The sequence below is a fragment of the Micromesistius poutassou genome (genome assembly GCF_964030765.1).
Source record: "Micromesistius poutassou genome assembly, chromosome: 21".
Classification (NCBI taxonomy): Eukaryota; Metazoa; Chordata; class Actinopteri; order Gadiformes; family Gadidae; genus Micromesistius; species Micromesistius poutassou.
The window spans coordinates 7,639,269-7,665,389 of NC_140291.1; the positions used below are offsets into that span (position 1 = coordinate 7,639,269).

A 26,121-nucleotide genomic window follows, 5' to 3' on the forward strand; every position below is an offset into this window, starting at 1 on the left:
ACTCATATGTAGTGGGTTTGTCACGCATGACAACATGCACAAGGACGTGTGTTTAATCTGAACATGCAGACGCATTCACACCCACATGTATGCAGAAGACAGAGAAAGCGAGAGAGGCAGAGAGAGTGTGTGTGTGTGTGTGTTCTACTGTCTCTTAGCTCAAGGTCAGCTCTGGGTCTCTGCACTGATTATATTCAGAGGGGAGGGGAGGGATGAGGAGGAGAGAGGGATGAGAGGGATGAGGGGGAGAGGGAAGAGGGGGAGAGGAATGAGGAGGAGAGGGAAGAGGGGGAGAGGGATGAGGAGGGGGAAGGAGAGAGAAAAGGGGGGCGAGTGGGGAGCGACTGCACCAGACCTCAGCCAGAGAAGAAATCGTAGACACTAAATACAGAAGGGAATCTCTCTCGCTCCAGCTCTCGGTCTCGCTCTCAGTCTTTTGGTCTCTCTCTCTCTCTCTCTCTCTCTCTCTCTCTCTCTCTCTCTCTCTCTCTCTCTCTCTCTCTCTCTCTGTCTGTCTCTCTCTCTCTCTCTCTCTCTCTCTCTCTCTCTCTCTCTCTCTCTCTCTCGCAATCGCGCTCTCGCTCTCTCTGGAGGCAGACGGAGAGAGGGCCACGCTCCTGTCATCACCCTGATGGGGTTTTAATGGTCCTCTGATTAGACGGCCCAGACATAACACACACTCAGAGCACCAGAGAACGCCCCCCTGTCCGAGGTGTAGAGAGCACGATCTTATGCTCCTCATCAGAGAGAGACCAGCTCATGTTTGGTACCCCCCTGGCGCCGGTGGGGGAATCGAGTGTTACGGTGTCGTGCCGGTCATCAGGGTGTTTGCAGAGTGTGTGCAGTGAAACACACTTTCTGAAGCTGCCATGATAAATATACACCTGTATGCTTATCTATTGTCAAGCTACAAGAAGCATTTAAAATTATTCAGCTCAATCTTAATTCTTTAAAGTAAGTTATTTTTACCAGAACCCTGCCTGGTTTCATTCCTTGCCCCAACTCCATACATTACAGGGCAGGCCAGTAGAATAGTTTGCTCATACAAGTACTGGGGGCCTCATTTATCAACCGTGCGTAGAAAAGGATCTAAATTCTCCCTTACGAATGATTGATGATGAATTTAGGATGTGCTTAAGTAAAATAAAAACAGTATTTATCAAACGTGCGCAAGGCTATCGTATGCACATTAGTGGTGGCTCGTTTGCGAACGAATCAGTTAGAACGAACGACTCTTTAAAACGAACGAACTGATCTGATTCGCCGCTCTCGTTCGTCGTTGTTCGTCTCGTTTGTTCGCCGAGACTCGACTCCCAGCTCCACCCACTAGTCGCTGAGTCGTGCTGACTCACGAGTCGCCGTTCGTTCACTGACTGTGTTTAGCGGTGAAGACTCGAGGACTGAGAAGTCACGAGAGTCAGCCGGGCAACAACATCCCAATTCCGAACATGAAGCACTCCTCAGCTAAAAGGAACTTAGTTAATGTTGTGTTGATTGTTGACCGTTTGCCCCATTGCACGATCGTGATTCGTTTGAGAATGAGAACGAGGGAGGAGCTGAGTCTGACCGACTCGGCTGAGAACGTGCATTCGCGATTCGTTTGAACGAGAACGAGGGAGGAGCCGAGTCTGACCGACTCGGCATTCGTGAACGTGCATTCGCGATTCGTTTGAACGAGAACGAGGGAGGAACCGAGTCTGACCGACTCAGTAGCCGTTTCTCAATACCAAGTACGCGGACTACGTTCTCGCGGACTTGGAAGTACGTACTTGGCAAGTCCGGACTTTCAAGTACAGACTTCCGAGAACGCGAGTACGCACCTGCAATTGGAACAGCAGCGGACTCGATGATGCATTCTGGGATATTTAACGGTCCCAAGTCCACACGAGTCACCTCCGATGCATCCTCGGTAGAACGGCCTCATCGATAACGCATCGAGAACACTTCCGGGTTTTACGACAGTACTCGCGTACTCGCGTACTTGGATTTGGAACAGTGCTTGGGCTACCACTGATGACGTTTACCGAGAACGCAAGTACACGAGAACACACGAGAACGCGAATTGAGAAACGGCTAGTGACTGAGAATCATGATTCACCGCTACCGGAAATGCGAACGAACAAACAAACGAATAAACTGACCGACGCAAACTGATTCATTCAAACAAATCATGAAATCCACCACTAATGCACATCAGTAAGTAATCTATCTTGATAAATCCCACCTTACTTAAGTACCATGCTTGTTCACGATCAGATCATTTGCATTCAGAAACGCCTCCAATTAGCCATATATGGTCACACACTTCCCTTTCCTTGGTAAGGAAAGGGAAGTCTGGGTCCCCCTGCTGGAGGAAGTTTGACAAGGACCCGTGGGACTACAGGCTGCGCTGCAGCAACGTAAAGATTGAACTTCCACCGCCCTTCGCGGGAGAGGAAAAGCAAAGTTTCCCCTGCTGGGCCAGGCAGTATGAGGTTGCCGTGAAAGTGCTAGTGGGAGGCACTGGAGGTGACTATGACGTTGAAGTGGTCAGGATTTTAGCAACGCGTCTCCGTCTGACCAAAGTTGCTTTTCTGTTATGGGATAGCCTGCCCGCAGTTGTTCAGGCTGACTAAAGTAAAGGAGTAGTTGCAGGAGGCATTTGGACAAAAACATTTTCTAGACTGTTTCAGAGCGAACATCGCTGCCCACCTCCATGCTCCGGGTGAGAGCTTGGATGTTTATGCAGTGGAAATAAGTAAACTAGTTCTGGAAGTATTCCCAAGCTACGGCGACATAGCTCAGAAAGAAGTTTGCAGGTTTCTGGCGAGCTACCGATCTGGATGAGGCCCTTATCATCGCCGGCCGATGTGAGATGGCACGAGAGGCTTTAAAGATTGACTATGGCAACACTCCGATACGCCAGACTCTGACTGGAGGCGGTGCAGCAGCAGTGGTGCACTCCATATCTGATGGAGGTGGCTTGTGCAGAACCATGGACAGACTGACTGAAGATGAGAGAAATGAGAGTGGAAAGCAGTGTTAATTTTGACAGCAAATTTTGATTTAGTTTTAGTCATAGTCTTTTGACTAAAATTAAATTAAATTTTAGTCATATTTTAGTCATCTGAATCGTTTTAGTTTTAGTCTAGTTTTAGTAGTAGTAGATAACTTTATTATCCCCGTTATTTTAGTTGACTAAATATCATTTAGATTTTAGTCGACTAAAATCGAACTGGTTAAAGTGTAAAGCATTATTTAACCGTTTCTCTAGAATTTCCAAACTCATATACTCCTAGAGGAAAGATCTATTAACCTGGTATTATGGAATGGTATTAAGGTTTAAACGTGCAATATACAGACACAGACTTAAAGATCCCATGGCATGCTACTTTATGGATACTTATATATAGGTGTTAGTGGGCCACTAATACAGTATTTGAAGACGTTCAAGAAATTCAGCCTTGGTGCAGAATTACAGCCACTATGAGCCAGTCCCACAATGAGCTCTCCGCAAACGTGCCGTTTTTCAGAGGCGTTTTTAAGGTGTTTTTAAGGTGCAGGGTGGGGGTGTGGCCCTGAGCAGCTTGCGGCCACGGTACCATGCGGTAGTGTTTACAGTGGAACACTGAACACTCTGGGTGCTCCGGCGGGAGTCCTGGAGCTCTAACTCTAAATAATATATTATATTTAAATATCTATATAATATAATATATATTATCATGGTCAAAAGCTGTTTGCACCTCCGGATGATATTATGAATCTCAAACGATTGCGTTCTCAGACGCCTCTGGTTCTTCAACTTCCACGTCAATATAAGTACAGACTGAACCGCGAAATGGAGGAGAAAGGGATTGTTGCCCGCGATTGTTGCCTGGGGTTGTCTCCCACTGGAGCCCCACTGCCCACCGGAGCCCCGGGCAGCGGGGCTCTGGCGGGAGACAACCCCAGGCAACGGGCAGCATTCAGTGGGCAGCGTTCATCGGGCAGTGGGGCTCTGGCGGACAATCCTGGGCAACAATCCTTTTCTCCTCCATGTCGCGGTTCCCAATTCCTTCTCAACCATGGCTGAGATAACCCCCACTACGAATCTCGTTGTGGAAATACCAGAGAGCTCAGAGAACCTGACGCAGTCTAGTCTTTTCACCAAATGGGAGCTTTATGCAAGCTTGCGTTATTGTGTTGCGGGTTATGCACCATAACACCAACAGCAGAACGGTTATCCAAATAACAAAGAACACTTGCGTTACAGTGTGTGTATTCACACACACACATGTGGTGCTCGCACGGTCCTAGCTCTTTGTCTCATTGGCGGGCCAAATTCTCTGGGCTGGCCAAGCAGAGAAAGGAGAGGTAACCTGGCCCCATATGACAACATATGGGGCCAGATCCCAAATCTGCACGTTTGAGCTTTCATTTTTTCAAAGGCGGAGCAAGATACCTACTGCTCGTTTTACACCTAACGCAATTTTTAGCTACTGGGGGACCATAGGCAGGCTAGGGGAACTCATATTGATGTTAGAATATGAATTCGTTATTCGTTGACAAAAGTGTCAATAGATTTCGTCGTAGTTTTTGTCATCCTAAATTGATTTTTATTTAGTTATCATCTCGTTTTCATCAGTGAAAACATGTCGTTGACAAAAAACTATAACGAAAATGATTCGTCAAGGAAATTAACACTGGTGGAAAGGAGACGAATGGCAGAGGAAAACAATAAACTAAAATCCAGTGGCTGGGGAGATGAAGGAAGAATCTCACCCAGGGCTGCCAGTCGCGTCGCCAGTGGGGTGATGACAGGTGGCGCTCACCCGACCGTGGCTGGCGTGAACGAGAAGCAGAAGGAGGTCCTGGCGGAAAACAGGATTACAAGGCGTCCTTTGGTGACCGAACCTCCTCTCCAACTTGGCGGGGCCCTAGACCTGCCAGAGGCTCCTTCCAGGATGATTCACAGAGAAGAAGAGGGGTGCTTTTTCTCTCACCCAAGAGGGAGGATCCTGCCAACCGTTTGGGAAAAGAGATGTAGCTGATGTTGCTGCCCAAACATCAGCTACCGCACTTTGGGGCCCTTTAGAGCTTCTGTCCTCAATAGGTAACATCCAATTACATGACACAACAGACCAGCAGCATACCTACCTACATATATAAGGGGCAGCATTGAAGGGACCGAAGTCAATATATTAGTGGACTCAGGAGCCACAGAGTCATTTATCAGCGCTGATTTTCGCATGTCAGTTCCGTAACTACGTAAACGCCCCTTAAATGCAGTCTTCATTGTCGCACGTGCTGTGAATGGCTGGCCTTGTTGACCAGCTCCCGGACTTTGTGGGCTACTTAGCACCCAACCTCCAAAACAAATGTGCTGTGGTTCACACACTGATGTCAGTGAGAGATGGGGTTATTACAGCCCATGTGTTAAACCCTATGGATCAGGACATTGTACTCCCCCAGGTATGCACCTGGGGGAGTTTTTCTCGGTGGATGAGTCTGACAGCAGGTTGCTGTCGAGACAGTCTCTGCTATGTCACCAAATGAGTTCCTCCCTGTGTCACTAGAGGATTCCCCCGCCAGTCAGCAACAGAAAGCGCGACAGGGAGATATTCAGGACGTCAAAAAGGTTGACAGGCAAATGTACACTTATAAAAAACCACATCAAAACCAACCACCATAGTCCCATGCGACAGCGTGCCTATCGGACCTCACCAGACAAGCGAGAAGAGATAGACAGGCAGGTGGCGGCCCTGCTAGCTGATGGGGTGATTGAGGAAAGCTGTAGCCCCTGGGCCTCGCCTGTCGTCCTGGTGAAGAAAAAGAATGGTGAGTGGAGGTTTTGCATTGATTATCGTCGCTTGAACAGCATAACTGTCAAAGACTCTCTTCCTCTTCCCAGGGTGGATGACACCTTGGATGCGCTAGCTGGCTCCCTGTGGTTCACCACCCTGGATTTCACAAACGGTTACTGGCAGGTGGAGGTCGCTGAGGACGACAGGGAGAAAACTGCCTTCACCACTGGCAGAGGCCTCTACCAGTGGCCAAGTGGCAGGTGAGTGGCAGGTGAGTTAGTGATGCCAATTGGCCTCACTAAATCACCTGCACGTTTCAACATATGATGGAGCTGGTGCTCAGAGGGCTTCCCTGGCAGGTGTGCAATGTCTATCTCGACGATGTGCTGATCTTCAGCCCCACCTTTGAGGAACATCTTTCCTCTCTGCGTGAAGTGTTTTCCAAGATTCAATCAGCAGGCCTCAGGTTAAACCCTAAAAAGTGTAATCTTGCCCAAGACCGTGTGTGGTGTGGTGTTCCTCGGCCATGTTGTGTCCCGTCATGGCCTGCAGTCAGACCCTTGAAGAACAGACAAAGTCAGAACGTGGCCCACACCAAAGACTCCGACCGAGAGAGCATTTGAGGGCCTTTGCTCATACTATAGACGTTTTATTGAGGGCTCTTCCCAGTGTGCAACTCCTCTGCACCACTTAACATGCAAAGACATACCGTTCCAGTGGACAACGGAATGTGAGGAAGCCTTTGAATATTTTAAGGGAGTACTTTCATCTGCCCCAATTGTCACAATGCCAGACTTTCATGTTCCCTTTAAAGTTTATACAGATGCCTCCATGGATGCTGTGGGGGCTGTGTTGGCTCAGGACAGGGAAGGGCTGGAGAGAGTGGTTGTGAATGCAAGTCAGTCGCTGGCTCCCACCGAAAAGCGCTGTTCCACATTCCACAGAGAGTTGTGGACTGTGGTGTGGGCTGTACGCCAGTTCAGACACTACATTGGATCTGCTGCCGTCACCATTATAACTGACCATAAGCCTCTGCTGGGTCTTTGCAGCATGTCCATTGACAAGGACCCCAGAGGAAGGAGAGCGAGATGGGTGTTAGAACTCAACCCTTTTAACTGGGTCATGCAGCAAAAAGAGGGTCAGCAGCATGTCAATGCTGATGCTCTCTCAAGGCGGCCTCAAAACCCAGGGTCTGGTGTGGTGAATAACACCCACGTCATCTCCGCCATCTGCTGTGGACCCCTGCACCTCTGACCTCACCACAGGGCAGCAAGTGGACACAGACGGTGAGTCTGACATGTCTTCCATGCATGCACTTTCACATGATGGGACTGGAATAAGAGAGCTGCAAAGGACCGATCCTGACACAGGTGCAGTGTTGCAATGGATTGAGGGGAGTGGTTCTTGACCGCCGCGGGGGCACATTAAAGGTAGTGTAACGGATGCCAACTAGCCTGGGCTAACTGGCGGTAGTACGTTGTAAATCCTCACACCCCTAGCCTTAAGAACGCTTCTAGCCGCTGAGTTAGAAGCCTGGGCTTTTAGCTCAGTGGTTAGAGTGTTTGACTCCCATGCCGGTAGCTTTGTATTTCGAGACGTGGCAGGTTCGAGACCCGCGAGTGGTAATTTTGGAAATTATGGACTGAATATCGCCGCCTTTCTGTTAAAAATGGACTGCTCTGCCGAACATTGAAAGCTTCCCGCATGGGGGGTGACATGTGTCAAGTGGTCGTGCCCTCCTCGCTGGTCCCTGATGTGCTGCAGCACCTACACCGGGGTCCTGCCTTGGCACACTTTTCTGCGGAGCGAGTATGGGAACGGGCAAGGCAAACTTGTTATTGGCCCTCTATGTTTAAAGAGATTCAACAGTGGTGCGAGCAGTGCATCCCATGCCAAACCCGCAGAGTCCCAGCGCCCAAGCATAGAGCACCGATGGGGGTTCTCAAGCTACTCTACTGTTTCAGAGAGTGGCAACTGACATTCTTGAACTGCCTATGACTTCGTAGGGTAACAGATATGTATTAGTGGTAGAAGACTACTTTACCAAGTTTGTAAATCTGTATGCTCTTCCTAACCAAACATCCCAGTCAGTAACACAGTGTTGGTTCAAGGATTATGTTTTAGTGCACGGTATTCCAGAAGCTGTTCACAGTAATCAGGGTCGGCAGTTTGAGATTGTGCAAAGACTGTGTAAATCTTTAGGGATTAAGAAAACACGCACCACCCCGTATAATCCCAAAATGGATGGCATGGTTGAACGTTTTAATTGACCAGCTTGCCAAATCGCTGCTTGCTTGTGGTGGTGAATGGCACGATTATCTGAAACATGTGGCTTTCGCCTACAACATGAACGTCTGTTCATTCCAGCACCAGCTACTCTCCCTACTATTTGGTTCATGGACGGGAAGCTTGGGTCCCAGTCGACGTGCTGGTGCCATCACAGGTATCATCAGACTTACCTTCTTATCATGCAGACTTTGTGGCCTCTATGGCAGGGAAGCTGGAGACGGCGTTTGGTGGTGCCAGACAGAGCGGTGTCCAAGCACACAAGAAACAAAAGCTGTACTATGATGGAGCCGTCCGTCACACACCATATGCAGTAGGAGATCTGGTGTGGCTTCATAATCCCACAGAGGACCGTATGAAACTTGCTCTCCACTGGAAGGGACCATACAGGGTTCTGGCTGTGTTGGGCTCTCAAGGAGGACTTGGGCTCACCTATCGCATTGCCTGTCCTTTGGATTCTGGTGGACGGACACAGGTATTCCATTACGACAGACTGAAACGTTATACACTGCCACTGCTCTCTGGCTTGTCAAGTTGCCCTCCTACTTCCCCTTTTCATGCCCAATCACAGCAGGATGATGGACCCTCCTATGGGGACTGGACAGCTGAGGAGCCCCTCATTGCTGTTGGCACAGGGACTGCCCAGGTTGCAGGCACCGAGGTGCCACAACAGACTGTATCCCTTTCGGGAAGAGCTGTGAGACAGCCAGTTCATTTCAAGGACTTTATCAGTTATGGTTAGCCAGTTAATTTCAATGCAAGTAATGTGTCTAAAAATTAGGGATATTATATCGGATCTACAAATGTGGGTTGACATGCTGCTTGAATGTTGGTTTTGTTATTGGGTTTCAGATTTAATTGTGGTTATTATTAGTTTGTTATTATTTTTGCAAAATAACTACTATTATTGAACTATTTTGTTTATGAATAGTGGGTACAATGCTCCATGTTTTATGGTTAGGGGTATAGTGTTTGTGGCTCCGTTCTTAAGTGCCCTTAGGTTGTTGCTGTGTGAAACAGGACGTTTCTTTTTGAAGGAGGGGAGTTATTAGTTAACCCATTTCCTGTTAAGGACTCTTACTCTGAAGGGGCAGAACGGAAGTATCTGCGTGTGTGTCGCTGATTTGATTCAATGTTGGGAGCGCTGAAATTATATATTACCAAAGTATATGCGACAATAAAACGCTCGGTTACAATAATAAGGAAAATCCGCTGCTTCGGGTTTTCCTTTGATAGGCCTCAAGCATTGTGGCTGGAGAGGAGGAGCGGGCGAATCAGCTGTCATCGTGTGCATGTATCAGTGATATGCGGGTTGATCCAAATTGAGCGGTTTCGAGTCACCAGAAAATAATTTAATGATATTTGGGTCGGATCGATTAAAATAAAGATGCCGAATACACTTTTGTAATTTATAGAGTAGGCTAAATCATATAAAGACAAAGACATCATTGATAGAATGGAATCGAATGACTTGCGCAAAGATGCAGCACGAGCTTTCCAGGTGCCAACGTTTTATTTTGTTGGCACCGTTTTACCGTTTTATTTCAAATAGGTAGCCTATGTTAAGCTATTTGTTGAACTGGTTTAAATTTTTCAATTTGCAGAATGTTGAGAGTGTCCGATAATGAAGACGTTTCTTAAAATATTCAGATTTTATGCTTGGGAGATAGCAGCCCCGTGAGTAACTGCTCAAACAACAATTTATGTAGGCTAGTGGGAAATCCTTATTTATTGTGAATCTATTATTATTAACTTTTGCATGAATGCTGAAGCGGGATAAAATAGGTGCAATAATTCAGGTTCATCATGTTAAACTATATGCATTAACATTGTAATACTTGGTTTTTAATGCATATGACTCAGGGATGTGGGTCGGGAAACAGGTCGGGTACATTATTTTAATATTAATACTTGCGGTCCGAGTTGCAGTTGGGTTGGTTGAAAATGTCAGGCGAGTGCGGTTCTCTTATAAGTGTACCCAGAGCCGGATTAAATAAATGGACTACACTAGGCAGACTGTATTTTTTGGGCCCCCCTCCATCGATGTTATTCATAAATTGAAATCTGAAACTTACCAAAACTAATAAAAGTTAATTCACATAGCGTAGTCTTTGGTTACAAGTTGGTTATTTGTATGCCAAAATAAGTCATGTGTTGTATATTAAACAGTCTATCAGACTATTTTTTTGATTTTTATTATTTATATGTTATTATTACACGGCTCCATTATTCCGGTTGCCAGGGGCAACGTTGTCAGAGCGGCATAGAGACAGATGAGGAAATACGCGAGACGCAGGAGACATTACGAGATAGAAATAAAGAAATAAATGGAGAAGAATAAGGCGAAGGAAAAGGGTCCTAGTGAAAATGCAGAGAACACACTCTCATCGACGAAAATCGGCCAAGATTATCCTGTCTCTAGTGTTCCAAGATATAATCTCATCAACTCCAAGAGCACCCGATCGCAAAATCGGGGTTATCCAACATGATAGATATTTTCGGAATGTTGAGTGAAGGGCAATTTCCACCAGAACCGTCACGGAAGCGGCACGGCAATAAAAACGTTCGCCGAAGACATTAAGCCCAGTTCAGAACCAAAGATTCGCGACGCAACGACTTGCAACGAGACGGTTTTAGAACGTCGCAGGGGAAAAGTTGCAGCAGTGTGAACTGGTCGTCGCAAGGCGTCGCAAGGCGTTGCAAGGAGTCGCCAAAGATTGAACATGTCAAATCGCCAGGTCCAGTTTTAGAACGCAATGATGTGGCTATTTCTCTTCAGCCAATCAGGACACAGCACAGAACAATTTAGGCTTATTAAATAGGCCTACAAGTTGTAGATCCTTAACTTTGGTTCCAGAACAACGATTGTAGATAACGTTAGGCTTGAGCTGATTCATTGACATTATTTTAACGGGACCACCGTTACCGTTACACGTTAGCCGTTGTTATGGTTACATGCTGCCAGTCCGACATGTTCCCATTCCGACAGTCCTGTACGCGTATGCAAATAAAGCTGACCCCACACTACAAGATAAATGTCCCGATATCGGGGCCGATTTGCCCCTTACGAGAATCGGGGTGGCGTTCCCATGGCAGCCGAATCGGGACGAAAATCGGCCAAGATTATCCTGTCTGCCGTAGTGTTCTAAGATAGAATCTCATAAACTTAAGACCCAATGAGATTCCCAATGATACTCAATGAGAAGACCCCATCAATAATCTTTGACATCATAATATTTAACATGCAAGTGTAGTGGTGCCTGGTTGCTGCGGGGGAAGATCAGCTTTGCGCCGGGTGCAAACTAGCAACGACACATGCGTCGGTGTAGAAAGTCAATTGCGCCGGGCGCAAGATAGGGCCCTTCTTCTGTTTGGCGCACATGGCTAATTTACATACGCGCACAGGACTGTCGGAATGGGAACATGTCGGACTGGCAGTATGTAACCATAACCATCAAAGATTATTCATACGTGTGAAACTGCATAGAAATAGCGTGTGGATTGTGGAAACATTTTTTTTCCATAGGGCTGCATGAATGAACATGAATGAAGTATAGTGGCTATGCCATGCGTTAAAATAATAATAATAACAATAATACATTCGAGCAAAGGGATAGGAGCCTTTCCCTTAGAGCACCATCTGCAACATATCTCACACAGAGTGACAGCTATTCTGTTTTTCCGTCCCTGGCCTCATCGGCCATGATGGCATACATCTTTGATTCCCTCATCTCTCGAACAATAGTTGCTGTAACCTCTTGTGAACAACACTGTATCATTTGATTCTGAGTGTCAGATGAAAGATAGGTTGTGTTTGCTGGAGGCGTGTAGCTTTGCAAGAAAGGGTCAAACTTTTTCAGGAGGTCCATGCACTCCAAGAAATTCCCTCTGTTATTGCTCTCAAGCGATTCATCGTGACCCCTAAATGGAATACCCTGTTTCCCCAGCATACGTGTCACTTCCACAATATGTTTCAAGTATTCCCTTCTCTCAGTTATCTCACAGGAACTTGCAGACTCTATTTGCTGTAGAACACTGCCTGTTGATTTACTTGCTTTATAGGTATGCCAGCAGAGTACACTGTCTTTGTGGCATTGTGTGGTTTCATGTTTCTGAAACATGCTCAGTGCATGTTTCCAATTTTTGATCCCACCATTCACAAATTCCCCCTGTTTTAATCTCTTGCCAAACACCCAACAAGCAAAACAGAATGCAGCATTTCTTCTCAATGAATATTCTAGCCAAGTAAAACTCTGGAACCAGTTAGACTGAAAGGCTCTCTTTTGTGTTCCAAACTGATCTCGTGGGTACTGAGGCAGCTTCAGTTGTTTAGGACCAGTGTCCTTATCACCTAAATCACAAGCCATATCTGCAGACACTGTTGCTTCCACTTGCTCCTCTATCTGTGCTTTTTCATGCACCTCTCTGGTCTGCTGCTCCAAATAATGAGGCTAACTCATTATTTGTTGCTAGATTTACATTCTCTCACCTGGCTGACTTCTTTTAAAAAAATAACATATGTCCATCTATGGAAAGCAGAAATTTGCATAAAGAAACTATGAATTGAAATGACTATCATTGTAAGCACAAACATGATGATCATGGGCATCAGGGCCATATATGTAGTCATAAAACAACTGGTACAGTGTTATGGTAGCCTATACCGACTATGTGATCTGCTTCTTTCAAAACATAATTACAACGGTGCTGCAGCGCGACCCTTCCTATTGGTGCTAGGGGTGGCATTTGACGTGTAAACTGCGCACCGCAGCGCTTCGGCGCCGGTGTGTTAGCTTATCATGCTACAGACCATTACAAGCCCGACTAAAACATGAAGCAATTCAAGAAGAGGCATAGATAGAATCGCCTTGTGGTCAACTGTCATTTAATAGATATCTAACAGATTATGTCAAGGTTTTAAAATGAATTATTACCTGGTCATGTTATAACGGACGAAACAGCAGAAACCAATCAGAGGTAAGAGATTCCTGCAGGAAGGTTGCGCTCGATTTCCCTAGCCCATTTGAGCCTGTTCATACTGTACAGCATCCATCCTCTTGTTGCTTGTGTAAAAAAAACTGGTAGAATATTTGATTTGAGGACGAAACGATAGGGTGGGCTAAGGCAGGTTTTGGGTGGGCTTGAGCCCACCCAAAAAAGGTCTAGCTTCGCCACTGCCAGTAATATTTAGATTACAATCCATTTGATGGACAATTTACATGGCCAAAATACTCGACCCTGAGGGAGATTCACACTTGATGCTTTTATGCGGACATCGATGTCGTTACGAAGTAGAATCAACGAGGGGTTTAGGCCGATGTTATGTAAGAAAAATACACAAAAAAATTATTTCAACAATTAGTTTTTATCAGGCCTTGCCACAAAGATAAAATATGCATTCCATGCAAACAACATCACATTATCCTAGAGCTCAACCACTGTGCATAGTGGCATGACTACAGTGACCTTTTCTTTGGTCTTGCTTAAAGGAGAACTCCGGCATTTTCTAACCGCATTATTGTTTTCACCCAATGTTGAGGGAAGCTAAAAACTGTAAGCACTGTAAGAAATGTAAAAAACAGAGACATTATATGAGAATTATGGAAACATCCACATCAATATCTTTAAGACATGTACAGCTTTGCAAAAACCATGTGAAGGCCATGCATACAGGCCACTTGCAACAATATTTTTAATATTTTCTTCTCTATTACTCAGAACATAGGTTTAAAAACTATTAATTGATCCCATTTCAGAACATTGCTTTCAGTAACTTATTCAAACATATTTGCACTGGGAGGAAATGCCCAAAACAGAATAAAGTGCAAAAAAAAATTGATAGTAATGATTATGCTGCCGCATTGTAGCGGTGAAAAAAACAAATAAAACAAAAATAAATTAAAAAAATTAAGATTATTTTTTTTTAAAATTATTTTTGCAAGTGTGCCAATGATTATGGGGCCACGTGCCAGTGGTGTCACACGTGCCTAGGGTGGCCGACCCCAGCTTTATACTGAGTGTGAATGAGGAGTAGAAAGAAATTGAGTGGCACCACCCTAAATGATTATCAGCCTGTTGCCTTTTGTTCGCTGAATGGTTAAAAAATATTTAAATGTTGGTACTGATTTTCAGAGGCTTCATGTGGAACGCAAAAAGGTAGGTCTATACCCTAAAAGTACACATCATACATTAAATTACAATACATGAGTTCACAGCTGCACGCGTAGGCCTACATAGAAAATGTTATTTTTTATTATTATTATTTACAACAGTTAGGTACAGTTAGACCCTATAGCATTATAGGGTCGCTTCCACTCCCTGTTTTCTCAGTAAAACACAGAAATCAACTACATTAGTTTCTTCTATCTGTCTCTATGTCATGCTTCGGATGCAACAGAATATATGATGCATCGGTGAAGCAACATTTATGATGATAGTGAAAGTCAGGGGTCCCTGGTGGATGAGAGGGTTGCCTCCCTACGCCTAAGGGTGGTGGGGGGTAAAACTCTGACTGTTGTTTGTGCGTATACACCGAACAGCAGTTCAGAGTACTCTGCCTTCTTGGAGACCCTGAATGGAGTCCTGTATGGGGCTCCGGTAGGGGACTCCGTAGTTCTGCTGGGAGACTTCAACGCCCACGTGGGCAACGATGGAGACACCTGGAGAGGCGTGGTGGGGAAGAACGGCCTCCCTGATCAAAACCCGAGTGGTCGTTTGTTACTGGACTTCTGTGCTAGTCATGGATTGTCCATAACGAACACCATGTTTGAACATAAGGGTGCTCATAAGTGTACCTGGTACCAGAGTACCCTAGATCGATGATCGATTTTGTGATCGTGTCAGCTGATCTGAGGCTTTATGTTTTGGAGACTTGGGTGAAGAGAGGGGTCAACCGACCACCATCTGGTGGTGAGTTGGATCAGGGAATGGGGGAAGATTCTGGACAGACCTGGTAAGCCCAAACGGGTAGTGTGGGTGAATTGGGAACGTTTGGAGGAAGCCCCCGTCCTAGAGATCTTCAACTCACACCTCCGGCGGAGCTGTGGAGGTTGGGGGCATTGAGCCGGAGTGGACGGTGTTCAAAGCCTCCATTGCTGAAGCTGCGGCGGTGAGCTGTGGCCTCAGGGTCTTAGGTTCCTCAAGGGGCGGTAACCCTCGGACACCGTGGTGGACACCGGTGGTCAGGGAAGCCGTCCGACTGAAGAAGGAGGCCTTCCGGGGTATGTTATCCCGGAGGACTCCTGACGCAGTTGCAAGGTACCGGCGGGCTCGAAGGGCTGCAGCTGCTGCCGTGTTGGAGGCTAAGCAGCGGGTGTGGGAGAAGTTCAGAGAGGACATGGAGAAGGACTTTCGGTTGGCACCAAAGTGTTTCTGACCATCTGACACCTCAGAAGGGGGAACGGGGGAAACATCCAAGCTGTGTACAGTAAGGGTGGGACTCTGTTGACCTCGACTGAGGAGGTAGTCGAACGTTGGAAGGAACACTTTGAGGAACTCCTGAATCCGACTAACACGCCCTCTATGATGGAGGCAGAGCTTGAGGTTGATGGTGGTTCATCGTCAATTTCCCTGGTGGAAGTCACTGAGGTAGTAAAACATCTCCGCAGTGGCAAAGCGCCAGGGATTGATGAGATCCAGCCAGAAATGCTAAAAGCTCTGGGTGTTGAGGGGCTGTCATGGTTGACATGCCTATTCAACATTGCGTAGGAGTCTGGTACAGTGCCAACGGAGTGGTAAACCAGGGTGGTGGTTCCCCTGTTCAAAAAGGGGGACCAGAGAGTGTGTGCCAATTACCGGGGTATCACACTTCTCAGCCTCCCTGGGAAAGTCTACTCTAAGGTGCTGGAAAGGTGGGTTTGGCCGATTGTCTAACCTCAGATTGAAGAGGAACAATGCGGTTTCTGCCCTAGACGTGGAACTACGGATCAGCTCTTCACTCTCGCAAGGATCCTGGAGGGGGCCTGGGAGTATGCCCATCCGGTCTACATGTGTTTTGTGGATTTGGAGAAGGCATATGACCGGGTCCCCCGGGAGAAACTGTGGGAGGTGCTGCGGGAGTACGGGGTAAGGGGTTCACTCCTCAGGGCCATCCAATCTCTGTACTCCCAAAGCGAGAGCTGTGTCCGCATTCTCGGCAGCCAGTCAGTTCCATTCCCGGTGGGTGTTGGCCTCCACCAGGGCTGCGCTTTGTCACCAATCCTGTTTGTGATATTCATGGACAGGATATCGAGGCGTAGTCGTGGTGGGGAGGGGTTGCAGTTCGGTGATCTGAGGATCTCAACACTGCTCTTTGCAGATGATGTGGTCCTGATGGCATCATCGGTCTGTGACCTTCAGCACTCACTGGATCGGCTGGCAGTCGAGTGTGAAGCGGCTGGGATGAGGATCAGCACCACTAAATCTGAGGCCATGACTCTTAGCAGGAAACCGGTGGATTGCCTTCTCCGGGTAGGAAATGAGTCCTTAGCCTAAGTGAAGGAGTTCAAGTACCTCTGGGTCTTGTTCGCAAGTGAGGGTACGATGGAGCGTGAGATTGGCCGGAGAATCGGAGCAGCGGGGGCGGTATTGCATTCGCTTTACCGCACCGTTGTGACGAAAAGAGAGCTGAGCCGCAAGGCAAAGCTCTCGATCTACCGGTCGATCTTCGTTCCTATCCTCACCTATGGTCATGAGGGATGGGTAATGACCGAAAGGACGAGATCACGGATACAAGCGGCCGAGATGAGTTTTCCCAGGAGGGTTGCTGACTTCTCCCTTAGGGATACGGTGAGAAGTTCAGTCATGTGGCCTGGGAAAGGAAAGTCTGGGGCCCCCTGCTTGAGCTGCTGCCCCTGCGACCCGACCCTGGATAAGTGGATGAGGATGAGGATGAGGATGTGCCGAAAGTTACTACTTTACATCCTCGTTGATGAGCAACATTTAGAAAAACATGTACTTTTAATTCAGCCTTTGGTGAAATCGAAGCATAGTGCGTACTTCAACCTGCACTGAATGCATGTACGCTCCTGCAGCCATGGGTACAATTGGTAATCATTCTCTCTCTCTATCTCTATCTCTCCCTGTAATCCTAAAAATTTTAACTTGGTCATTGGAGAATTATGGAGCACATTGGCACATCCTCTTTCAGGGGATGGGTATGTTAATGAAACAGGGATGTTTTTTTATAAAGTCTAAACTACTGGATGGTTTGACTGACTGAAGTTTTGTTTATTAAGCCTATTACTGCAGGCATTATTCTTCACTGGCTGGAAGGTTCTAATCAAGCAATGGAATCCCAGCAATCTTTGGTATTTGATTTAATTAATTATAGTGACTCTGGCATGTATATTAATAACCCAATGGAATTGACTTTGCATGAATTTGGTAATTTAAACATGAAGTTTCTCATGTTGATTGCCATGTTAAGTTGGCGCAACAACATAGTGAACTACTTTTGCAGTGTTTGTGTAACTTAGCTTGCTACATTTGACTGGGTGGTAGAGTCATGGCAGAGTAACTGGTAGCTTAGCTCACTACATTTTCAAAGTAGCTTGCCCAACACTGCTATCGATTTCCCTGTGATAATCCAGTTGAAGAGGGAATTTGCCTTTGTGTCACAGTGGACTGATCTGAGCTATCATGTGAAATTACAGGGGGAATGTCAGAGGAATAGCTATGAGATGAGTGTTGGGCAGAGGGAAAGCTATACATAGAGGTGTGTAGCTGTTGTGACCTTATATCACTATTGACCCTGGGATGGAAAGTAGGCCTGTTGTGTTGCCTATCTGCACCTAAATTAAGCAGGGGAAATACTAAAATACTCCTGACTGCTGGAGCACTGATAGGACTGCTGGTTCTATCATGAAGATGAAGCGAATAGGCTAGCCTTTCCTCCAGCTTTGCATGTGTAGCTGTTGATGCATCAGATGTGACTTGAGCTGCTTCAGCACCTAATACAGACATTTTAACAGAATGCACAGGGTTAGATACAACAGTGTCAGATTGCACAGGGTTAGACCTATTCATTTCAGCATTTTTAGATAGTAGATTTTTACTGTAGCAGCTTTTTAGCAGCAATTTCTGCCTTCAATTCCAATGTCTCTCTCTTTTTCCTTAACATTTGTTCCTGTTCTTCTATTGCATGCTTCTCCTTTAATTTTGATGCTTTGGCCATTAAAGCTAACCATTCTGCCTCTGAACCGATGTGCAATGACGAAGACAATGTAGATGACCTATTGGATACTTAAACTGATTGTGCATTGGTGTTATCAACTTCTGCAACATTAAGAGATTCAGCTGAGGCCTCCTCCTGCATGACGGCAGAAGAAGGCAGTCTACCTGCGAAATCCAGTTATTCACATTTGCAAGGAAAGCTATTATCTGCATTCCTCGCGGCTTATACCATGCCTCGTTATCTTCCTTGTGTGCTTCCTCATCCAAAAACTGAGCGTAATTGAATGTGAGGTTTGAAACAAGTCAAGCATTTCATTAAACTTGATTAAGTTTCCTCTCACTTCCTTAAGATACTCATTTCCTACCATCAAATTGTTCATAATGTTCATCCCTCGTGTAATGTGAGACATTTTGCCTGACATGGGGACCGCTGTCCATTCTGACATACCCGCACTCCGAAATTGATGTATAATTGTCGGAGTGGCGGCACTTCCATTGTTTTCAAATGTCCCACCATTCCGACAATTTCTGTTTCCATTGTCGGAGTGAGGTACTTTACTTTTTTCAAACTACCCACCATTCCGACATGAGGTGTTTCCTTACACTGACATTCATCATTGGGGATAGTCGCCGACCCTCATTCGCTGTGGCTCTTTGGCCCAAGACATGGGAATTTCGGTTATTTTTAGAGAGCCGGATCATTAGGATCAGCTCACCAACAAGAGCCGGCTCTTTCGGCTCCCAAACGGCTCTTCATATTAACTTTATTACTTATACCTTTTATAATTCAGCCAAATGTAGCCCGTTTTGACTTATGTTTGTATGTGTAGGCCTATATATCACTTAAATTATTCAATACATCTTATTAGTATCCAAAGTAAAAGTGACATTTTCTAATATCAATAAATTGCTGTAGTCGATTGTTTTCATTGCATATGAGCACAACGCGCATCCCCGCCCCTTGCTTAAATGATCCTTGTCTATCCACACTTGATTGGTTGCATGCATAAACTTGACAGTCAGTCACTGCACACACGCATAGCATGTACGGAGCACCTCGGCCGGGAGCCGACTCCCACCATTCACTTAAAAGCGCCGGGCTCTTTGAACCGGCTCGTTTGCGGTCGACCCATCACTCCAGTCTCTCCCAAAATCCCCACTGACCCAATTCGTCGGAGCATCGGAAACCCCGCCTGTCTTTGCGCATCGAGGCCATTAATTAAGGGAATGCTGAGAGAATACTGGAGAGTCGAGAAAAAGAACACTTAATATGCAAACATGTTATGTGCAATCTAACAACGGCACGCAGGCCTATGACATGTACAAATAAGACTGTTGTTATTCTGTGGCTCAATCAATTTCACCTGACCGGCAGTTCTGGGCCCGGTTTCCCCATAACGTCCACTCTATTAGCGCGCTACGAAGACTCCTACGTTTAGACTAGATCAAAGTTGTTTACCTCTATAGGCGTGGTTCCCAAACGGTCTCTTTAGGAGTCTTCTTAGGAAACACTCTTACGTCTTTCGTAAATGGCGCTGTCCAGAAAGAACGTGCTGAAATTGATTGCTCAAAGATCGATTTTCCATTTCATGCGCAGGTGCATGACAGCGTTCTAAAAAATATTGCAGTCTTTGCGAATAAAACATTGCTCGAAATCCTTCTAGTAGGTCTAAACATTTATTTAACCATGGGCGAACATAGCATAGCCTACACTGATTTAAAAAATATATAGAACATATAGAAACAGCAGAGGAGATTGAGGCAATCACATCCTTAATTACATCTGTCGCAGCCATTCAAATTAGGCTAATTGATTTTCTGTTTACAAAGGTGTCTGACTTATTATTTATGAATAGACATTTTGAAATGAAAGCTAAATTTTGAATAGTTTATTTAGCTTATTATATAATACTGTTTATGCTGCTTTGCTTTTTGCTACAATGCAGTCATCAATTGATGGAATTAATCAAATAAATTACAGATAAATAATACTGAAATGGTTACTTTTTGGTTGAACACATTTAAACAAAATATTTATGATCCCCAATGTTGACCTGAAGTTGGAGCCACTGATTGGTAGACAGAATGGCATACCAAAAGGTGTCGGAATTGGGGCACGTCGGAATGGGGGCATGTCGGAATGGCGGCATGTCGGACTGGCAGCATGTCGGAATGGCAGCGTGTAACCGCCTGACATGGCTGAGCGCAAACGCGCGGCCTGTTTACTGATTCCTTCCACAGGTGTCATTTCGGCTTCTTCCATTGTGCTTAAAAATAAACTTCCAAAAATAACTAAAAGTATTTATCGTCTTTCATATAATTCAAAAGGTCTCCAAAAAGGTTCAAAATATTTCATATCCTTTCCAAAAACAAAAAATAAAGATTGCAGTTGATGAACAGAAAAGAAAAAATCTTCAATGAAACTTGTTTCTAAAGTAGGCCTAGTCCAATATGATTTGTTAATGAAAAATCCATTCAAATAATTGTATCTTCACGCACAAACATCCGTTGAAGTGTTCCTTTATTCTACGTTGTTCCACGCAACGTTCCTCTATCTCCAGATTGCGTGAATCCAAATATCATTGGGAAAAAATAGTAGTCATAGTCATTGACTAGTAAGGTAGACAGGTTGGAGGGCTACGGCGTTGTCCTGATTAAGTGAATCAGAAAACAGAAACAAAAACATAGTTTCTAGAAAGATGGGCTGACCAAGGCACTCTTCTTAAAGTTAAAAAAGCTTTGATAAATAGGCTAATTCATATAATAGTAATTGTCATATAATAGCTAATTCATGTAATAGTCATTGACTATTGTAGTGGCGAAAAAAAACGTTGGGTTTTTCATATAACCCCAAGTTTCAAGTTTCCTATCATTTTGCCACACGGAGAAAGCAGGTGATGGCATTGTCTGGCTCGCAGTTTGTGTCCAAAAAAGAGTGAGAGTTTGACTGTCCAATCATTTATTGTAAATAAAATATAACAAAATAAGGATGCAATGCAAGTATCTAAATCAAGGTGTTCACAGGTCACAAACAGAACGGTTAATGATCTGCTTGCCCGCCTTCTCCCCGTAATGCGCTTCCGTCAACTATTTAAAGGGTGCATCATCACCACCTGTAGCAGGTGCACACTCACCACAGATGGGAAAGAAGGAGAAATTAGTGAGTCATTCAAAACTTTAAATAAACTTAAATGCGGCGCCTACAATAGTTTTAGACCAAGAGTTTGAATCAAATCAAAGGTTTGCCCAGGCAAACCTGCAGAATCCACAAGAGCCTGTGCTCAGGAAGAGCCAAGGGAGCCAGATCTGCTCTCCTTTACCTCAGACGTTCCCAGACCGTGGTCCACTAAGACCCAGAGGGACGCAGGCCCTCCTAGGGTCTGCGATGGCATCAGAAGAAGATAAACAAAGAGGCATCCCCAGTAAAACAGCTTTTGGGGAGGATTTGTGAAAGTCAAATGACATTGAGGATTGTATTGTTTCTGTGCCGGGCTCCGGACTGAGACACGGTGAGGTTCTGTGTGGCCCGGGTCCAACGCCAGGCCTGTGTGCACCACCAGACTTGGCAGGGCAGGGTGACCGCGTGTGTTAGTACACAGCAGATGCTTCAGGAACAAACTGGACTTATTAGAAGCTGTGATGGGCAGGCTGACAGCAGGATCCATTCCAACACGGCTGAGAGATATTTAAAATCTGGGTCTTGTATTCTTTTTAAAAGGCCCAAGAGGCCGAGAGCAGGAGTGCTTCCTGGGTAAAGGTTGTGGCTCCCAGGGGCCTGCTGGGGTCTGCCTGTCGTGGAGACTGGCTGGGAGGCTTTAGGGAAACAGATCTGTGTCCAAGGAAGAAACCTTAAGGGAATAATCAGGTTTTAATTACGACTCAAATATTCAGTCAAATCTTCAATGTATAAATAGAAAGAGTCCTCATAAGAAATATTGGTTTACATATTTGGTTAATGAGCTAATAAACCATAATTACAGCAATAAATAGAAGATAGAAGGCAGGAAACTGGGTAAGGAAACTTGTAAGTATATACCTAAATGACATGTCTGGCCGGGCGTGTCTCCCCCCCCCCCCCCCCCGGCTGCTGTTTTCATGTCTCACATGAATAATGCATGAGGAGACATTCTGATTGAGCGGGTGGGCGAAGGTGGCTCCCCGCTAAGGACAGAAAACAAGACCTAAGAATAATCCATAAGTGCTTGATAGTCGTTATATGCTCTTGTTGTGTCGTTTAGCACCTAGGATCACAATGGAAAGCCGTCTACTGCTGCTAAGATGGCGTCCGTCAGTCCTACTGTGTTACAGCAGAACCTCTGATCCAGCAGTCCTACTGTGTTACAGCAGAACCTCTGATCCAGCAGTCCTACTGTGTTATAGCAGAACCTCTGATCCGGCAGTCCTACTGTGTTATAGCAGAACCTCTGATCCGGCAGTCCTACTGTGTTATAGCAGAACCTCTGATCCAGCAGTCCTACTATGTTATTATAGAACTTATGATCCAAACAATAAGGAAGCGAAAGAAGAATCTATCAGGAAGCTATCCACCAATCATATAGTTCAACCACTTGAAGCTTGATGGGTCCAGTGAGGCGATTGGCTGGAAACCAATGATTGTTGCACCTGGCTGGTGGTCTATCACTTTCAGAAACATCTATTTTAAGTCACACTTAAAATCGCTACTCTGATTGCATGCTAGGATGCAAAAACTGCCTCATTGATTTCTGCTTGTCTGTCATATTTAAGGTCTGTACTTTACACTATAAGCTCATACTTTCTTATTCTTTCTCAAGCTATTGAACCTAATAACAGTGAGTAGCAAACCCGTATGTCTGTTGTTGATGTTTTCCTAATGGCTCATTTCAGATCCAATGTCAAGACTTAAAGAGATAGTTCAGGATTTTGGACATCGGGTCTCATTTCCAAGTGAGCCAGTGTGTTATTTATCATTGGAGACCGTTTTCAACACTTTTCATTCAGTCCTTCTAGTTGCAGAAATCGCTGATGCTAGGCTAGCACAAGTCGAGGGTAACTGCTAGCCTGCCAATAAAAACAGTTTTACCCACTCCAGAGTAAACCCGATGCAAACCAATTATAATGCCAGACTATCGATGTAAATGTCTGTGTTGATAGAATAATATTATAAATAAAACGATCCTTGTATCGCAATGATCACATTACATTTTGGGGGACTACTTTCTCAGCAGCGGCGGAATTTCACTTTGCTCCGGTGTAGCAACCAATTCACTACAGCAGAAGGTAAACAGAGAAGCGCACTCCAGGTAATATCAGTCCGCAGCTGCCGTAGCTTGCTTTCAACTACAGGGATTATAAACTAAATGCAATGCGATGCAAGTAAGTTTATTTCTAACACTATTCTATCAACACAGACATTTACATCGATAGTCGGGCATTATAATTGGTTTGCCCCGGGAGTGGGTAAAACAGTTTTTATTGGCAGGCTAGCAGTTCCCCTCGAGTTGCGCTAGCCTAGCACCAGCGATTTCTGCAACTAGAAGGACTGAATGAAAAGTATTGAAAATGGTCTCCAATGATAAATAACACACTGGCTCACTTGGAAATGATGATGTCCAAAATCCTGAACTATCCCTTTAAAGGTGCCATGACATGCCACCAGGTGCCCCTTATGACATCATAAGGGGAAGAAAGTGGGCGTGTCCACCTAGATGTGTGCTTAATAGATCAGTCTATCAGCCTGCCCAGTGGACTGTAGCAAACGTTGCTCATCTATCCGTCACACATCTAGGTGGACATGCACACCTGTGATGTCTTAAGGGGCAGATTTCCAAAACGGCTTGTAACGTCTAATCACACTACACCTGGTGGAATGTCAGGCACCTTTAATGTGTGGCTGCCTGATTCCCGAGTCCTTGTGTTCACGGGAAGTTGAAACTCTAGAAATATGGCAGAAAGGTGATTACACTAATCCTTCATGCATTGTCTAATAAAAGATGCAGAATTACTTCTGGCCTCAGGTTGTTTTTTCAAGCTAAACCAAAGCTGGGAGTTCCGTGTTTCAAATCTCAATTAAAGGTTTCCAGGGTCTGAGGAGTCTATGTGTTCAGAGTGGTTCAAAGTTCAAAGTATCAGAGGTTTCATTCTCATTCTGATCTTCACGTCAGTCTTCACGTCTCCCTCGGTTCTGGTGGAGGAACCGGGGAAATTAGCCAATTTGTATCATCGTTACAAATTGGCTAACCTCTGGTTGACAGCTCATGTTGGATGTGATTCCAGGTGCGGCATAGTGCCCTTGGGTCTATTGTCTAGCAGACGAGATAGCCCTATCTACTCCTCTGTTCTGGGCTCAGGCAGAGAGAAACAAGAATGTATCTAACCCTTCATAATTTAATTTTAACAGGCCACATTTTCAAGGTTAGACCTGAAGGCGAATCGATTTTTCATTTTGAGTTGGTCGTAAATCCTGCAGAGCCAACAAAATCAAGAAGATGGCAGCAGCCTGAGACGTTGATACATTTTAATATGTAGGGCAGGCAGAGGAACGCAGTGATTGATTCATCACCATCTGTTCAGTTTGCGTTGCATCGGATGCATAGACATTTGTTTGTCTATTTGGTGTCTCTTCTACGTGTCATCTCGGATTCAGAACACACAGCAGATGCCCTGTAGTTTCATTACTGTGTGTGTGTGTGTGTGTGTGTGTGTGTGTGTGTGTGTGTGTGTGTGTGTGTGTGTGTGTGTGTGTGTGTGTGCGTGTGTGTGCGTGTCTCACAAAGAGGCCTGAATCTTAAACCTTATGAATTGTTTGTAGAGTTAGTCAATATTTATTTGGCATGGATTTCCTAATTACTTATCTGGTAGGCTTTTGCCTTCTACTGCATTATGAGGAGTTATTATGTGTGTGTGTGTGTGTGTGTGTGTGTGTGTGTGTGTGTGTGTGTGTGTGTGTGTGTGTGTGTGTGTGTGTGTGTGGTGCCTATGATTGTGTTTGCCTATGTCTGAGTATGTGTACTGTGTATATGTCAGCCTACATACACACTAGATATGTAGATAGATAAACACATTGTTTGGGACTGTATCTATGTGTATATGTGTAGCCTATCTGTGTGTGTTTCTTTCAATGTGCACCAGAGTGTGTGCATGCACGGTGAGTGTGTGTGTGCACTGTGTGTTGCTGCTCTATGTGCACAACAGTGAGTACGTGCACAGTGTGTGTGTGTGTGTGTGTACGTGCATGGTGTGTGTGTGTGTGTGTGTACGTGCACGGTGTGTGTGTGTGTGTGTGTACGGTGTGGTCACGGTGTGTTGCATCTCTAGCTGCTTGCTTCCTGTTCGGATCAAGCCCTTCCTTTCCTCAAGTTCCGTGGGGAGGCTTGGGGAGTCCAGCTACTCGTACGGAGGGCTGTGTTGGTTGTAACGTGTTGGTTGGTGTTGGTTGTAACGTGTTGGTTGGTGTTGGTTGTAACGTGTTGGTTGTAACATGTTGGTTGGTGTTGGTTGTAACGTGTTGGTTGGTGTTGGTTGTAACGTGTTGGTTGTAACGTGTTGGTTGGTGTTGGTTGTAACGTGTTTGGTTGTAACGTGTTGGTTGGTGTTGGTTGTAACATGTTGGTTGTAACTTGTTGGTTGGTTGTAACGTGTTGGTTGGTGTTGGTTGTAACGTGTTGGTTGGTTGTAACATGTTGGTTAGTATTGGTTGTAACGTGTTGGTCTGTGTTGGTTGTAACGTGTTGGTTGTAACGTGTTGGTCTGTGTTGGTTGTAATGTGTTGGTTGTAACGTGTTGGTTGGTTGTAACGTGTTGGTTGGTGTTGGTTGTAACGTGTTGGTTGTAACATGTTGGTTGGTGTTGGTTGTAACGTGTTGGTTGGTGTTGGTTATAACGTGTTGGTTGTAACGTGTTGGTTGGTGTTGGTTGTAACGTGTTTGGTTGTAACGTGTTG

At 45.4% G+C, this 26,121-nt stretch overlaps 1 protein-coding gene across 1 annotated transcript in view; it reads left to right on the plus strand.

The window, feature by feature from the left end:
• zbtb47b (zinc finger and BTB domain containing 47b) overlaps window positions 1-26,121 on the plus strand; it is a gene marked incomplete at its 3' end in the record, with an annotated part of 38,314 nt that overhangs the window by 6,420 nt on the left and 5,773 nt on the right. The gene's annotated exons all lie outside the window — the stretch shown is intronic.